The sequence below is a fragment of the Python bivittatus genome, unplaced genomic scaffold (genome assembly GCF_059951505.1).
Source record: "Python bivittatus isolate LINGU-HERP-01145 unplaced genomic scaffold, Pbiv_v1 ctg000440_np1212, whole genome shotgun sequence".
NCBI lineage: Eukaryota > Metazoa > Chordata > Lepidosauria > Squamata > Pythonidae > Python > Python bivittatus.
In genome coordinates, this window is record NW_028277063.1 from 10,618,986 (window position 1) to 10,632,362 (window position 13,377).

Consider the following 13,377-nt stretch of genomic DNA (forward strand, 5'->3'; position numbering starts at 1 on the left):
CAGTACAATGTCTCTTACATTTGGGAGACTATTGGTAATGTGCAGCAATATAGCAAGTATGCTATTACTCTCTTGAAGTATGGAACCCTTTAGTCCTAGCTATACCCTAATTTTGAGACCTCACAGCCTCTGCCCAGCATTATCTGGCTAAAAAGCCAAGGATGATGGATGATATCTAGAAAGTCTATCTTGTACTTCAGAATATCATAGGGGGTATCCATTTTGCCCATGAAAAATTTCTCAATGCAAAAACATATCTACCTACTCTGATGACTTCCCTTTCCTTCATGCTTTTTCATCTGATATATTTTTTAAAAAGGCTGCAGGACTTTTTCTTTTCACAGTAGAGGGAGCAAAAACACTGGGAAAAGACTCTTAGTATCCTTCCTACTAATAAAGGAAAAAACTTCAACTCTGGGGAACAATTTGTATAATAATAATAACAAAACAACAAATACATACACACACACATAACACACAATCTTGCATTTACTTTTGAAGTGTAGCCATTGGCTTGCTGAATGAAATAGTTTGGTCCTCAAGCCAATGTAAGTTGTCTACCCTTGATCTAAAGCAGTGTTTCTCAACCTCAGCCACTTTAAGCTGTGTGGACTACAACCCCCATGCTGGATGGGGGATTCTGAGAGTTGTAGTCCACACAGCTTAAAGTGGCTGAGGTTGAAAAACAGTGATTTAAAGAGAAGAGAAGCTCTAGACCTCCTAAAATTCTTTTGAAATATATTATGAGTCAAGGAATGATGACTACCGCTTCATTCTGGGACTGTCACACAGCAGAGCATAAAAGCAGGCATATTTATATAACCCCTTCCTTACAAATCTTGACCATAACCAGCAGCTTGTTAAAACCCTCAGAGCAGGAATCCTCATGGCCTCAGCTTAACCTCTGTATAACAGTTGCAAAACTGCAAACAACTTAGTAGGTCAGATATTTACAACCATACCATATAAAACTAAATTTGATAACATTCAAGTTGAACTAAATACAATTAACAGGGACTACTCCACATGCAGATTACAATGTGGTGGAACAATTTGGAGGGGCCCAAGGGCTACATAAGATGGATTTGGGGGACACATATTGTCCTGGTTTTCAATTTATTTATTACACTTATTTGTTATGTACACCTCCTAATGAAGCTTATCTATGTTGTGTGAAACCTAGATCCATAGACATCAGCGAATATTTATATAATTTGATGGATTGAGATTTTTAGTTTTTTAAAAAAATGCCTGAGAAAGAGAGTCAAAACCAGTTAACAACACCTCTTCCCCTGTTAGTCCTAGTACTCATACTGCATGCTTGGCCATCCTTCTTCTCAGTACTTCATTTCAGCAAATCAATCTTAACAGTGTCTCCAGATAGACATTTTTAACACCCTGTAGGTCTCTTTCTCTTTTTAAAGGAAATTTTGTCTGGAAAGAAGAAGAAAAAAATGAAAGCATCTATATAAAAGTAGAGGATATTTAGAAGTAGAAGATGACAATGTCTTCTATAACTTCTCTCTCCTATTTTTTTTTTCCAGCCCAGATATGGTAGACCTGTAATGTACACACAAGTAACTTAGCCACAAAAGGTATCTGAGGTTTCAGATTCTCTTTGACTTATAGGTCCTCTTCAGTTCTTCCAATAAATCTGCTTTGTGTTTTGGGGGTGTTATTTCCATTTTTGGAAGCCAGTCTGGTGTAGTGATTAGGGCACCTGGCTAGAAACTGGAAGACTATGAGTTCTGGTCCCACCTTAGGCATGAAGCCAGCTGGGTGACCTTGGGCCACTCACTCTCTCTCTCAGCCCTAGGAAGGAGGCAATGGCAAACTACTTCTGAAATCTTGCCAAGAAAACTGCAGGGACTTGCCCAGGTAGTCGCCAGGAGTCAAAAACAGACTCAGGCATACACAGACATTTTTATTTTTAAGAACAACACATACTATGCTGAATTCATTGAGGGCACTTCCAACTGCCAGTATTTCGACTCACTCACTTCTACAGAATATTTTGTAGTTGATCCATGATTGTCTTCACATGCACCAACCTCAAAGTGCTGAGAATACCAACCATTGTTCCCCCCAAATATAATAGTGAGTGCAAATGCAACATTCAGTTAGTTAGTTCCAGAACTACAAGAATCCCCTCTCTCAACCCACACAAAAGTGGAAGCAGATAAATTTTACTACTGTTCTACACTCCATTTTTGCTCTTGTTGTGAAAACAAAATAGTTGCCATGAGAGGGAGCTGCTAAAGTTTGTCTACATGAAGCTGGAGTCAGGATGATTCAATTGAGCCACTGTTGTTTTAAACCCACTAACATCCATCAGTGTGGAGTGGGGTCACACAGGTTTGTAGATAATTCTGATACAGTGAAAAGGCTCTTAATCTGTACCCCATAGCAATAGTACTCTGAAGAAATTGCCATCACCATATTGCTTCACATACAAGGAATTCCAGTGTAGATCCCATTCCTATGGCTTGAACTACAGGAAATACTCTTACCTTGTTTCAGGTGAACTTTTAGACATGTGACTTTGATTTAGCTTATTGCCCTAATATTGATTTTTTTTTTTCCCCTGAACACCAGCACAGCTTTCTTTCTTTCTTTTTTTTTTTCTTTCTCGTAGGTTGGAGTATGTATGAGAATATTTACTGCCCTCATCTGGCACAAAATGGCATAACACCTTTTCACGTAAGCCAAGCAAGGTTCAGCGTATGATTGCTTGCTTCATTCACAGAATTACACTAGACAATCTGTGACCCATTCGGTCACTGTTTCAGAGATATTTCCTTACCTAAATAGAAAAACAGAATGACCAAGGGAAAAAAAGCAGCAGGAATGTGAGTGACTTATGACTTGCTGCTGGCTTCCCCACTGATTTTGCTTGTGGGAAGCTAGCAGGGAGCGTCAGAAATCCTTCCTTCCTTCCTTCCTTCCCTCCCTCCATTTCCATATATAATATAGGCTTGTGCTGTTTGCCATCCCCTCAAAACCCTCAGGATAGCCCCGGTGAAGCTGCCTCCTCCCCCCGCCTTCTCCTCAGCCTGCCACTTTGCTGGGGGGAGGTGGAACCAAGGGAGCCATGGTCTGTGAGGAAAACCGCACCCCTGCTCCACATTCTGGTGTGTCCCCAAGGGCCTCCTCCCTCAAGGAGGAAGAGGGCTCACTCACTGACCACTGGCACCCCCAGCCAGTCCTACCAAGTCACTCCCTCACCACCAACTGCCATTAAGAGATTTCAAATTTCTGTCTCAGTTCCAAAGCAAACAATCGCCGCTTGTCTGTCAGGCCTTGCCACCAGCCAATTGGGCGCAGATGACAGAGGGAGGCGGGAAGGAGGTTGGGAATACGCCCACGGCGATCATGTGACCTGGGCTGACTACGGCAGCTTCCTGACCTGTATACAGATTTCACATAAGGGCAATGAGGTGCTTTAGGATTCCTGTTTTTCTAAGCACATTCCACAGCTTGATATGATTGACACAATCAAAGGCCTTTCTATAATCAGTGAAGCACAGACTTCTTTTTGGTATTCTTTGGTTTTCTCAATGATTCAATATACATCAGAAATAATGTCTTATGTTTCTTTACTTTTTCTAAAGCCAGCTTGAACATCTGACATCTCCGTCTCCATCCAGGGCTCTAATCTACATTATTTTGCAGGCATATGAAATTAAGCATATGGTACAATAGTTTGCACACTCTGCTTTCTTTGCTATTGGTATGTAGATTGATCTCTTCCAATCTGTTGGCCACTGTGTCATTGTCCAGATCTGCTGGCATAGTTTCATTAGACCCTCTACTGATTCTTCTTCTGTTGCTTGCCATATTTCTGTAGGTATCCCATCAATTCCTGTCGCCTTCTGACTTCGTAATGACTATAATTTTTATCTAACTTAACATGCTAGTACTAAAGGTTCTTGTAAGTAGGAAATACCTTGTAAAGTATCTTGGATGTTTGCATCTCTACTGTACAGAATTTCAGTATATTCCTTCCATCTTGGTTTGATCTTCTTGGAATCAGTTACTATCTGTCCACTGGCATCCTTTAATAAACCAATTTGATGTTGGAATCTCCTATTGACTTCAGACAATTTTGGAAGACTTTTGTTTTTTCATGTCTGTTGTCATCTTCAGTGTCTTTACAGATGTTGTTGTAACACTGTTTCTTGTTTCCTTCTTTGAAATTCTTTGTTAAATTCCTTCCTGAGATCTTTGTGTTTCTTGGCTTTGGCTTCTCTTTTCTTCTTGGCAATTTCTGCTGATTGTTCTGACATCCAATTTGCTTTCTTCTGTTTCTTGATCTTTTTTCAGTTCATTCCACAGTTCCTCTGGTTCCCAGTCAATGAGGTTTAGGACTTCAATGTGATTTCTGATGTTCTCCTTGAAAATGGTGGGTATTGTATATACCCAAGATCATATCATGGAAACTGGCTGGCTTTTTTCTTCTTCTTCTTTAGCTTACCTTGTAACTTGCACATGAGTAATTTGTGATCTGTTCCACAGTAAGCCTCTGGCCATGACTTTGCTCTTATAACTGAAATATCATTTTTAGGGTTTGTTTGTTTTTATTTTTTGTTAATTTCATTAATATCTGTCAGAATAAAAATGCTATGGAAATTTGCAGATTAGTATTTGTTTTATGAAAGGAGTATGGCAAGGCTGTATACTGTCACCCTGATTATTTAACTTATATGCAGAGTACATCATGAGAAATGCCAGGCTGGAAGAATCACAAGCCGGAATTAAGATTGGAGGGAGAAATATCAACAACCTCAGATATGCAGACGATACCACCCTAATGGCAGAAAGTGAAGAAGAACTAAAGAACCTCTTGATGAGGGTGAAAGAGAAGAGTGCAAAAGCTGATTTGAACCTCAACATTAAAAAAACTAAGATCATGGCATCTGAACCCATCAATTCCTGGCAAATAGAAGGGGTAGAAGTAGAAGCAGTAACAGACTTCATTTATTTGGGCTCTAAGATCACCTCAGATGGAGACTGCTGCCATGAAATTAAAAGATGCTTGCTCCTTGGGAGGAAAGCTATGGCAAACCTAGACAGCATATTAAAAAGCAGAGACATCACCTTGCTGACAAAGATCCGCATAATCAAAGCTATGGTTTTTTCAGTAGCAATGTATGGCTGTGAGAGCTGGACCATAAGGAAGGCTGAACGCCAAACAATTGATGCCTTTGAATTGTGGTGCTGGAGAAGACTCTTAGGAGTCCCTTGGACTGCCAGAAGGTCAAACCAGTCAATCCTAAAGGAAATCAACCCTGACTGCTCATTGGAAGGCTTGACAATGAAGCTCAAGCTCCGATACTTTGCTTACCTAATGCGAAGAGAGGACTCTTTGGAAAAGACCCTGATGCTGGGAAAGATTGAAAGCAAAAGGAGAAGGGGACGGCAGAGGATGAGATGGTTAGATAGCATCACTGAAGCAATGAACATGAAACTGAGCAAACTCCGGGAGGCAGTGAAGGACAGGAAGGCCTGGTGCAATATGGTTCATGGGGTCACGAAGAGTCGGACACAACTTAACGACTGAGCAACAACAACAATTTGTTTTATATTAATTATAGATATATGTGTACTCTTCAGTATGCTAGGGCTTTCCTTTAAATATGAATATTTGTAGTGCTTGATTTATTGCTGTTGAAAATAATTGTTTTGATAAACTAATGTGTGCTACTACAATGTTGGTTTGTTCCTTAACAAGCAGGGCTGATCTTATTTAATATACTTCAGAATCATTAGTTCAGAAGAAAGAAGGCAGGATAGTGTGTGTGTGTGTGTGTGTGTGTGTGTGTGTGTGTGTGTATGTAGCTCATAGATTATTTATTTACCTGTTCATAATGAGCTGCCACTACATAATGCAGGGTTACATGTCTTGTGGAATCCACACATGACTTCACAAAATCCCAACACCCCTCCAAAGGTTTCTGCCAAAATGTAATCTTGCCAAAATGTAATCTTTAATGTGACAAAAGGAGGGAAATTTTAAATACATGGAATGTAATATTAACTAAATTAAATAAGATCAAATCAAATTTAGTATTGTATCAGATGCATTTATTTTTTGAGGTAAAATTGGTAATAATATTTTGCATGTCAGCTATGGCAAAACTTTCCACACCATTGTCCAAATGACTCTTCAGTTTTGTTACTGGATGTATACATGTTCTTAGATAATAGTCATATACAGCCTGAAGTAGCATAATGAAAGAATTGTTCCAGTAGCTGTTTCAATGTGATATATATTTTTTAACACTCTTATTTTACTGTTCCTAGTTGTACTCTAAACCAAAATTGGCAATGTTCCTTTCTGAAAAGATAACATACAAAAAAGAGAGCCTTTGCCCTTGCAATGTTTTCCTAGGTGAATTAGTAATTTACTTGAAAAGAAGGACAACTGAAGGCCCATTGACACAAAGAGAATAAGGTTTTGAAGCCCACCCCAACCAGAAGGACTGAGAAGTGCACATATATGGAACTGAGAAGCTCGTGTCCTGCTGCACCGAAGCCAAAATCTCCAGGGCCAGTGGTTGGTGGGGTTACAGATGCCAAGAGCTTGGATTTTGGGAGGGAAGCCAGAAGATTCCACAACAATGACTCGAAAGAGATGACCTCAGAGTGCAAGAGGCACTGTCAGTTGGAAATAGCAGCAGCTGCCTATACTCAAGAGCTGGCAATTGAAAAAAGGATCCTAAAGGGAGTCATTAGGTCATCCCCACAGTTCTTCTCATCCTCTTGCCACCTGCTGAGAGGGAATGGGATGAGATGGGACGGGGGTAGGTGGAAGAGAGCACTTTATTGTGTATGCTGATGATTTATTATCAGCAGGAGGTGAGAGAAGGCTTTGGAATGCTTTAAAAGGGAGATGCTATGCTCACCCTCTCTGGAGTGAACTTGAGAATCTGGTCCAAAATACAAGAGGCCACTTTAAAAAGCTATCCTTTAGGGTTTCATACCATTACATGATACTAATGCTGTGTTTAAAACATGACATTAATATCTATCTATTAATATCTCTCTATGAATAGATAGCTAAATTATACTATCTGTCATAGAAAAAACTTTCTTAATTAACTTCATGTTCATTTCATCAGAATATATTTAATAAAACTTACACATTAAAATAAGTATATTTAGATTTAGAGAAAGATATGTAATAAACCATACACAATAATATCTAAAATATCAAGGAAATAATTTAATGATATAATGACATTAATACAAACTCACACACCAATAAACTTATATATCTTTAAAATTACATTTTCAGAGATATTTAGCTACTGCTTAATCTGTATATGAAGTATTATAATTGTTTCCCAAGAAGGTCTCACTGTGCTACCTGTGTCAGTGCTACATTTTTCAGCAAAACATGTTTTTTGGGGGGGTTTTGAGGCATTTACCTTTTTACTTCTGTGAATTATAAGGTGCTGCAGTCAATGTGGTAAGTAAAGTATAGTGAAAACAGAATATACCTTTCTTACCTGTAACTGCTGCCATGGCTGTAATTTTGATTCATATCACAGGATCTGAAAAAACCAAACAATCTTGTTTGATAATGTTTAGGTTTCTATTCTGTCAGTTACTTAAATAAATGACTTAAATAATTTATATATTTCTGAGATCTGGAGAAAAAAATTAACTGAAATTTAGTTTAATGCTAGGAAGGGAGGGAGGAAGGGAGGGAGGGGGAGGGGGGAGAGAGAAGGAAGGAAGGAAGGAAGGAAGGAAGGAAGGAAGGAAGGAAGGAAGGAAGGAAGGAAGGAAGGAAGGAAGGAAGGAAGGAAGGAAGGAAGAGGTCTATCTTGATTTAGGCACCTTATTGTGGCTAAGTAACTTAGGATTTTGTGGAACTCCACTCTACTAGTATAACATCAGATGTGCTGTAAATATGATCACTATGCAGTTGCAACTCCACTGATTTTCCATTGGCAAAGATATCTTACTGGAGGAGCCAACACAGGCAGATACAAATATAGAATGTGGGTGGCATAGGAGAGGTGTGCATTTTTGGAAAGCTAAGAAAAACCTTGCGAGATTAGATCAAAAGACCAATCAGATCTAAAATCCATTAAGTAGGGGTTGACCTACTTAGTAGCATCCTCTCACTCTCCTTTGTCAATAAATGATATTTAAAGACAACAAGCTTCTAATAGTTGAGGTAATATATGGCTATTGATAGCCTTCTGTTGCAAAGTACAGTTCTCCAGATTACAGACATGACTATATCCCCTTGGATAAAACAATTTATACCTGTTCCAGGTCTTCAGCAGGAAATTTCTGTTCTGTTAATTTCAGTTGAGGAGGGGGAAGATTAAAAAAGATAATGTCCACATTGATGACCCTGCCACCTATATTGCCTTGGGCAAACATAGGACGTGTGTAATTCTACACTCAGTCACAGTTTATGTCCACAGCTTATGCGAATTCCATACTGTAAGAACACAGCTCAGATTTCAGGGCAGGCTGAAATACCTCTCTGGTCTCAGGTTATATACATATAGAATTCACAGTGGGAAACTCGGGGATGGGAAATGTCCATTAGACACTTGGCATACAAAGGGGCTGCTTTGCATAACACAGCCTGAAAATGCATAGATTTAAATAAGTTACTAAAATTTCCCTGCCTAGAATCTTATTGGAGCCATGCTAACATTTCATTCTACTCCCCTTGAGCAAATGAGTACGACAGAGCACCAAATTAAGACTAGCAAGAGAAGGAGGCATGTTTTATTCTGTAGAAGTGAATCATTGCCACATATAACAGTTGCATCTTATCTGAATTGTTGTAATGCTGTTTTCTCTCCTGCAACAGTGGCAATCCATGCACTGCATTGGTAGGACACTCATCCTCACGTGCAGATAAGTTCTCTATCAGCAAATCCAAGTACTATTCTCTGCCGGACAAATACTTCTTTGCTTTATTTCAGTTTTCCCCCAATCAAACACCCTCCATATACTATCTGGCAATTTTGAAAATTGCAGACCCAATACATCTGTGGAGGAAATATCAGGCTGAGGAAGAAAGTTGTATAGATCAGTCTCAGATTCTTGGAGATTCAGCTGTCACCACATTTTCATATGCAGCCTTAAAGGAAAGAGTGCTGTATACTCACAATCATTGCCATCTGCATCTTTTCCCACAGCACAACTTCTCTTTAGCTCTACTTTAAATGAGTCTAAGTCTTCCTTAGGTCAAACAGGCTGAACAGCTCCAAAGTAACAAAAACATTTGCAGTGGTACAGCAGAGTAAATCTGTTCACAACAGGCTTGAAAGCAACATACAGTTAGTTCCGCATCATTACCATAGGCTTCATTACCAGTTTGCATGGAGTTGCCTAGTAGTTCCGCATCATTACTAGGCAACTCCATGCAAACTGGTAATGAAGCCTATACCTATATTCTGAATGAGACCTGCTATTAATCAAACTAAGGCACTAAGAAGAAATTACTTGCCCTCAGTTTGTTTTATTTGGCTCTTGTTCCTGTTTTGCCTGCCAGTAATCTTAAACCCTCATGTTCAAAAAGTTTTTGCTGCCATGGACAAAAGTGACTGGTACAATATCCTTGTGGTGATTACAGAGTGGGTACATACATTAGCAGAGATAATTGTCAACCATTGATCAGTAACCCAAACCCGAATCCACTTGGCAGGAAGACAAGCACAAGGCAGCTGAAATAAGTGGACATAATTGATTGGGACACAAAACTCATTGGCGGGCAAAAAAGGAACAAGAGCCCTTTGGTCCTCTGTCATTCCTATTCCAATAGAGAGAACCTTGACAAAATTCCTGGACCTTCTTTAAAGTTCTGGTGTTTTATAATATGGTGTTTTAACTTTTTGCTGCATCTTGTAACAATCCACCCCATAGTGACCAAGACCCATCAACCTAAATAGAAGTCCATTTTGAAGACTTGCATGCAGGGGAACTTCCCAGGGGCCTCTGTTTGTGATTAAGATGTGCATCTTTGACCATTTCTGGCCTTGCTTCCCTACATGCATGTTTTAAATGTTAACAGGGAAACATCTCATTAGAAGTGATTACAACACTGGGAACAGAGCTCCAGTACCCCCCCTCCCACCCCCGAGCCAGTTCACCCCCACTGCAGCAACACCCATCCCAGGTCAAGACAGCTGTCGGGGGTGACGCTCTATCCAGGTCATTCAATGGCTAATTGAAAAGCTTCGCAATGACCTCACCTACTGATGGATCAACAAACAGCCCACTGGACTGTCACACATTCCATGCCGAGATCGAGTTAATCTGCCTGAACTAAATGGAAGGTTTAGCTTGGTGCATTTTATGTACATGAGGAAGGGGCAATGGTGGAACTACATTATCTTTCCTCAATGATTAAGGGATATGACAAGACAAAATGGCCTTTCACAGTGGGCCACAATGACCCTAATAGCAAACATGCACTCCAAAGCAAGGAGCAAAAAGGCGCTCCCCGATATTAGAGACCCTCAATGTTTCTTGATATTTATTTAATTCAATGTATATTCTGGCCATATTGAACAGATCCAGGTGGGTAGCAACAGTCAAAAACAAAGCAAAGAGCACAAAATAAAGCAAGAAACTTTCAACTGGCTCAATGCCCGTTTAACCTCAGCCACTAAATGTTAAATGAAGAGCAATGGTTTAAAACTAATCTAGAAAACTTTCAAAACTTCAGGAAAACTTTCTGGGAAATACATGGGTAAGAGATGGAAAAATCATTTACATTTCTGAATATCAGCTAATAATGCAGCATTCAAATTGCTAATGTATGGGTATTACACAGCTTTAGATTGCATTCTTCAAGGTTCAGTTTTAGGGTATGATTGTGACCGTGGGTGAAATCTGTATATCTTTCGAGAGTTACCTTATTAGCTTCAGAACCTGAAACTTGGTTCCATGCAACTGCTAATAATCTGATAGCAACAGATTTCCAGGTGCAGCAAAAACAGTGTGACACAAGGTATAAAATTCTGAGTTTAGATGTGGGGAAACCAAATTTAATTCTTTGCTCTACTACTGAGCTTAAAAGGCTGATTTGGGGCATTACATTTTCAGCCTAATGCACCACTGCTTTATGATTATTTAATTCCAATAAAGGTTATAGCTATAGAGAACTTAGAAGTAGACACTGTCTTTGCTTACAGGAATTAAATTTGACAAGGCATGGAGAAAGGAAAGCATATAGACTCATGACTAGCAGTAGCAACAGAGTTGGATAGTACTGGGATAATGCAGTAAACCTTCAAAAGAAATGTGCTAAATTAGTAGTACTGAATACAAAAGATGACAAAGAGGTGGCCATTAAAGGCAAGAAGACAAGCATTGCAGAAGTTTGAAGATGGAAACGAGAGGAAGAATGAAAGTTGATCAAGAAGAAATTACCTTGTTTCAAGGGGAGTATGCAGGCAGCATATCAAAGTTGGCAAGTATCAAAGGCAAAATATCTCTGAAAACAAGAAATATGATGAAGACAACATGCAGAAACATGGGGTGGTTCAGCATAATGGTATGATTACAGTATAGAAACAGGAGTCCAGTTGATGGCATCTCCCGTAGGTAACTATTCATGTTTTCCCAAAAGCATCTTCCATTTTTTTCTTTGCATACACACACTATTTATTTTCCTACAGAAACCTCAAAACAGAAAACAGAAAACACAAAAACTGCCAAGGCTGGGAATTATTGCACAATGTCTTTTGATTGATAGTATTCAGATGTTGGGAAATGTCCCTGTTCCATAGGTATTTTGGATGTGATTCAGGGAACAGATGAAAAGTATTTCAGGATGTATTGAAACTGAGGCTCACAAGGCCCTGTTGCAGAACCTATTTTCAGAATGTTAGAATGCGTAGCAAGAAAGAACTCCCTTTAGGTACTATGGAAATAGCTAGTGTTCAAGTGTACGTTATAGCTGAAGTTTGACTTTACAGCACAAAGGGGGATAGTTATTATATGTGCTGGTCTAGAAGGAATCTACAGCCTACAAAAGTTTATGCTCTGTTAAAAGCCTAACATTCTGATTGACTCATAACTTAAATAGTAATAATCCACAAAAGTTATATACATATATATGTGTGTGTGTGTGTGTGTGTGTGTATAATAGTATCTTCCAACTTTTCGGGTCTACTTCAGTGTTTGCTCCCCATTTTCTGAGATAAATTGTAAATCTCTCTACAGCATATGTGTAACTTCACCAAAATTCTTCCTGTTCTGAAGACAGCAGGAGAATGAATGCGAAGGCAGGGTGTTATGTTTCTCAGCCAATTAATAGAAACCCGATTGTTGTATTAATACTATATGGCATGTCGTCTCTGAGAGAATGGAAAAAACTCACTGCTGCAGATACTTGAACTGTAGCCAGGATGAGGGGCGGGAAGAAAAAAGCTCACCCTAACATCTGTGTTGAATCAGATTTAAGATCTCTCTCCTCACAATGGCAGTCAGTGGCCTCTGGGAAGACACAGGCAGGACATAGACAGCTTCCCCACTAGTGACCCACCATCATCTAGTAGCATTACCTATCTCTTGCTGGAGTCATACAAAGCCAGTTATGATTGTTATTTCAGCATGATGTTGGATGACTCTAGAAGTCAGTAGCAGGGATACTGTCATGCACTTATTGTCACCCACCCAATCATGTTCCTCACTGACTGGTCTTCAGGGAATATGGATGTTAGTACTTGAGGTAATACATCCATCATGACTAGCAGCCACTGATGGTTTGTCTTAATCTCCATGATCTTTCCCCATCCCATCTTAAAGGTTCTTAATCTATTGGTTATTGCAGCATGCTATGGCACTAAATGTAATTCTCCTGAGGGAGACAGAATTGTTCTTCTAGGGCAGTTGTGTGAAGTGCTTCCTTTTGTCTTCCCATTTAGTTTCATTGGATGACCCTATTTTCTTGTACCATGCATAATTTTATATACCTATTGTCTCCTGCCTTACTCGAAGAACTACATTTTATTATTGTCCCTTAATATAGAGTTACAAGCAAATCAGTTAGTTATGTTTTTAACATGATTTTGCATGAAGGAATCATGACACAAACATTTGGTGGCACAAAGAGAAAAGTGCAGCCTCATCTGCCCGTCAGCTTGCTTGTATTCAGGGGCTGACTATGGATAATGGGACTTGTGATACAGTATATCACAGGGAACCAGGATGGAGAAAGCAGAATTAGATCTATGTTCTTGTTCTGTCCATGTCTGGAGTGGGTTAGATTAATAAGATCATATATACTGTGTTCTTCACATTTGTTGAAGTTCTATCTGCAGATAATTGCAACTATATACAACTCGAGAATAATTTTCCAGGTCAGCAGATCATATAGAAAGACCTATCTGC

At 39.3% G+C, this 13,377-nt stretch overlaps 1 long non-coding RNA gene across 1 annotated transcript; it reads right to left on the minus strand.

Moving 5' to 3' along the window:
* Positions 1-5,376: 5,376 nt before the first annotated feature.
* Positions 5,377-9,319, minus strand: LOC148215802 (uncharacterized). The gene is made up of 2 exons (XR_015796571.1): positions 9,144-9,319; positions 5,377-7,556 (listed from the first exon to the last, which is right to left on the minus strand). It is a non-coding gene; the product is annotated as an uncharacterized LOC148215802 (long non-coding RNA).
* Positions 9,320-13,377: the final 4,058 nt, after the last annotated feature.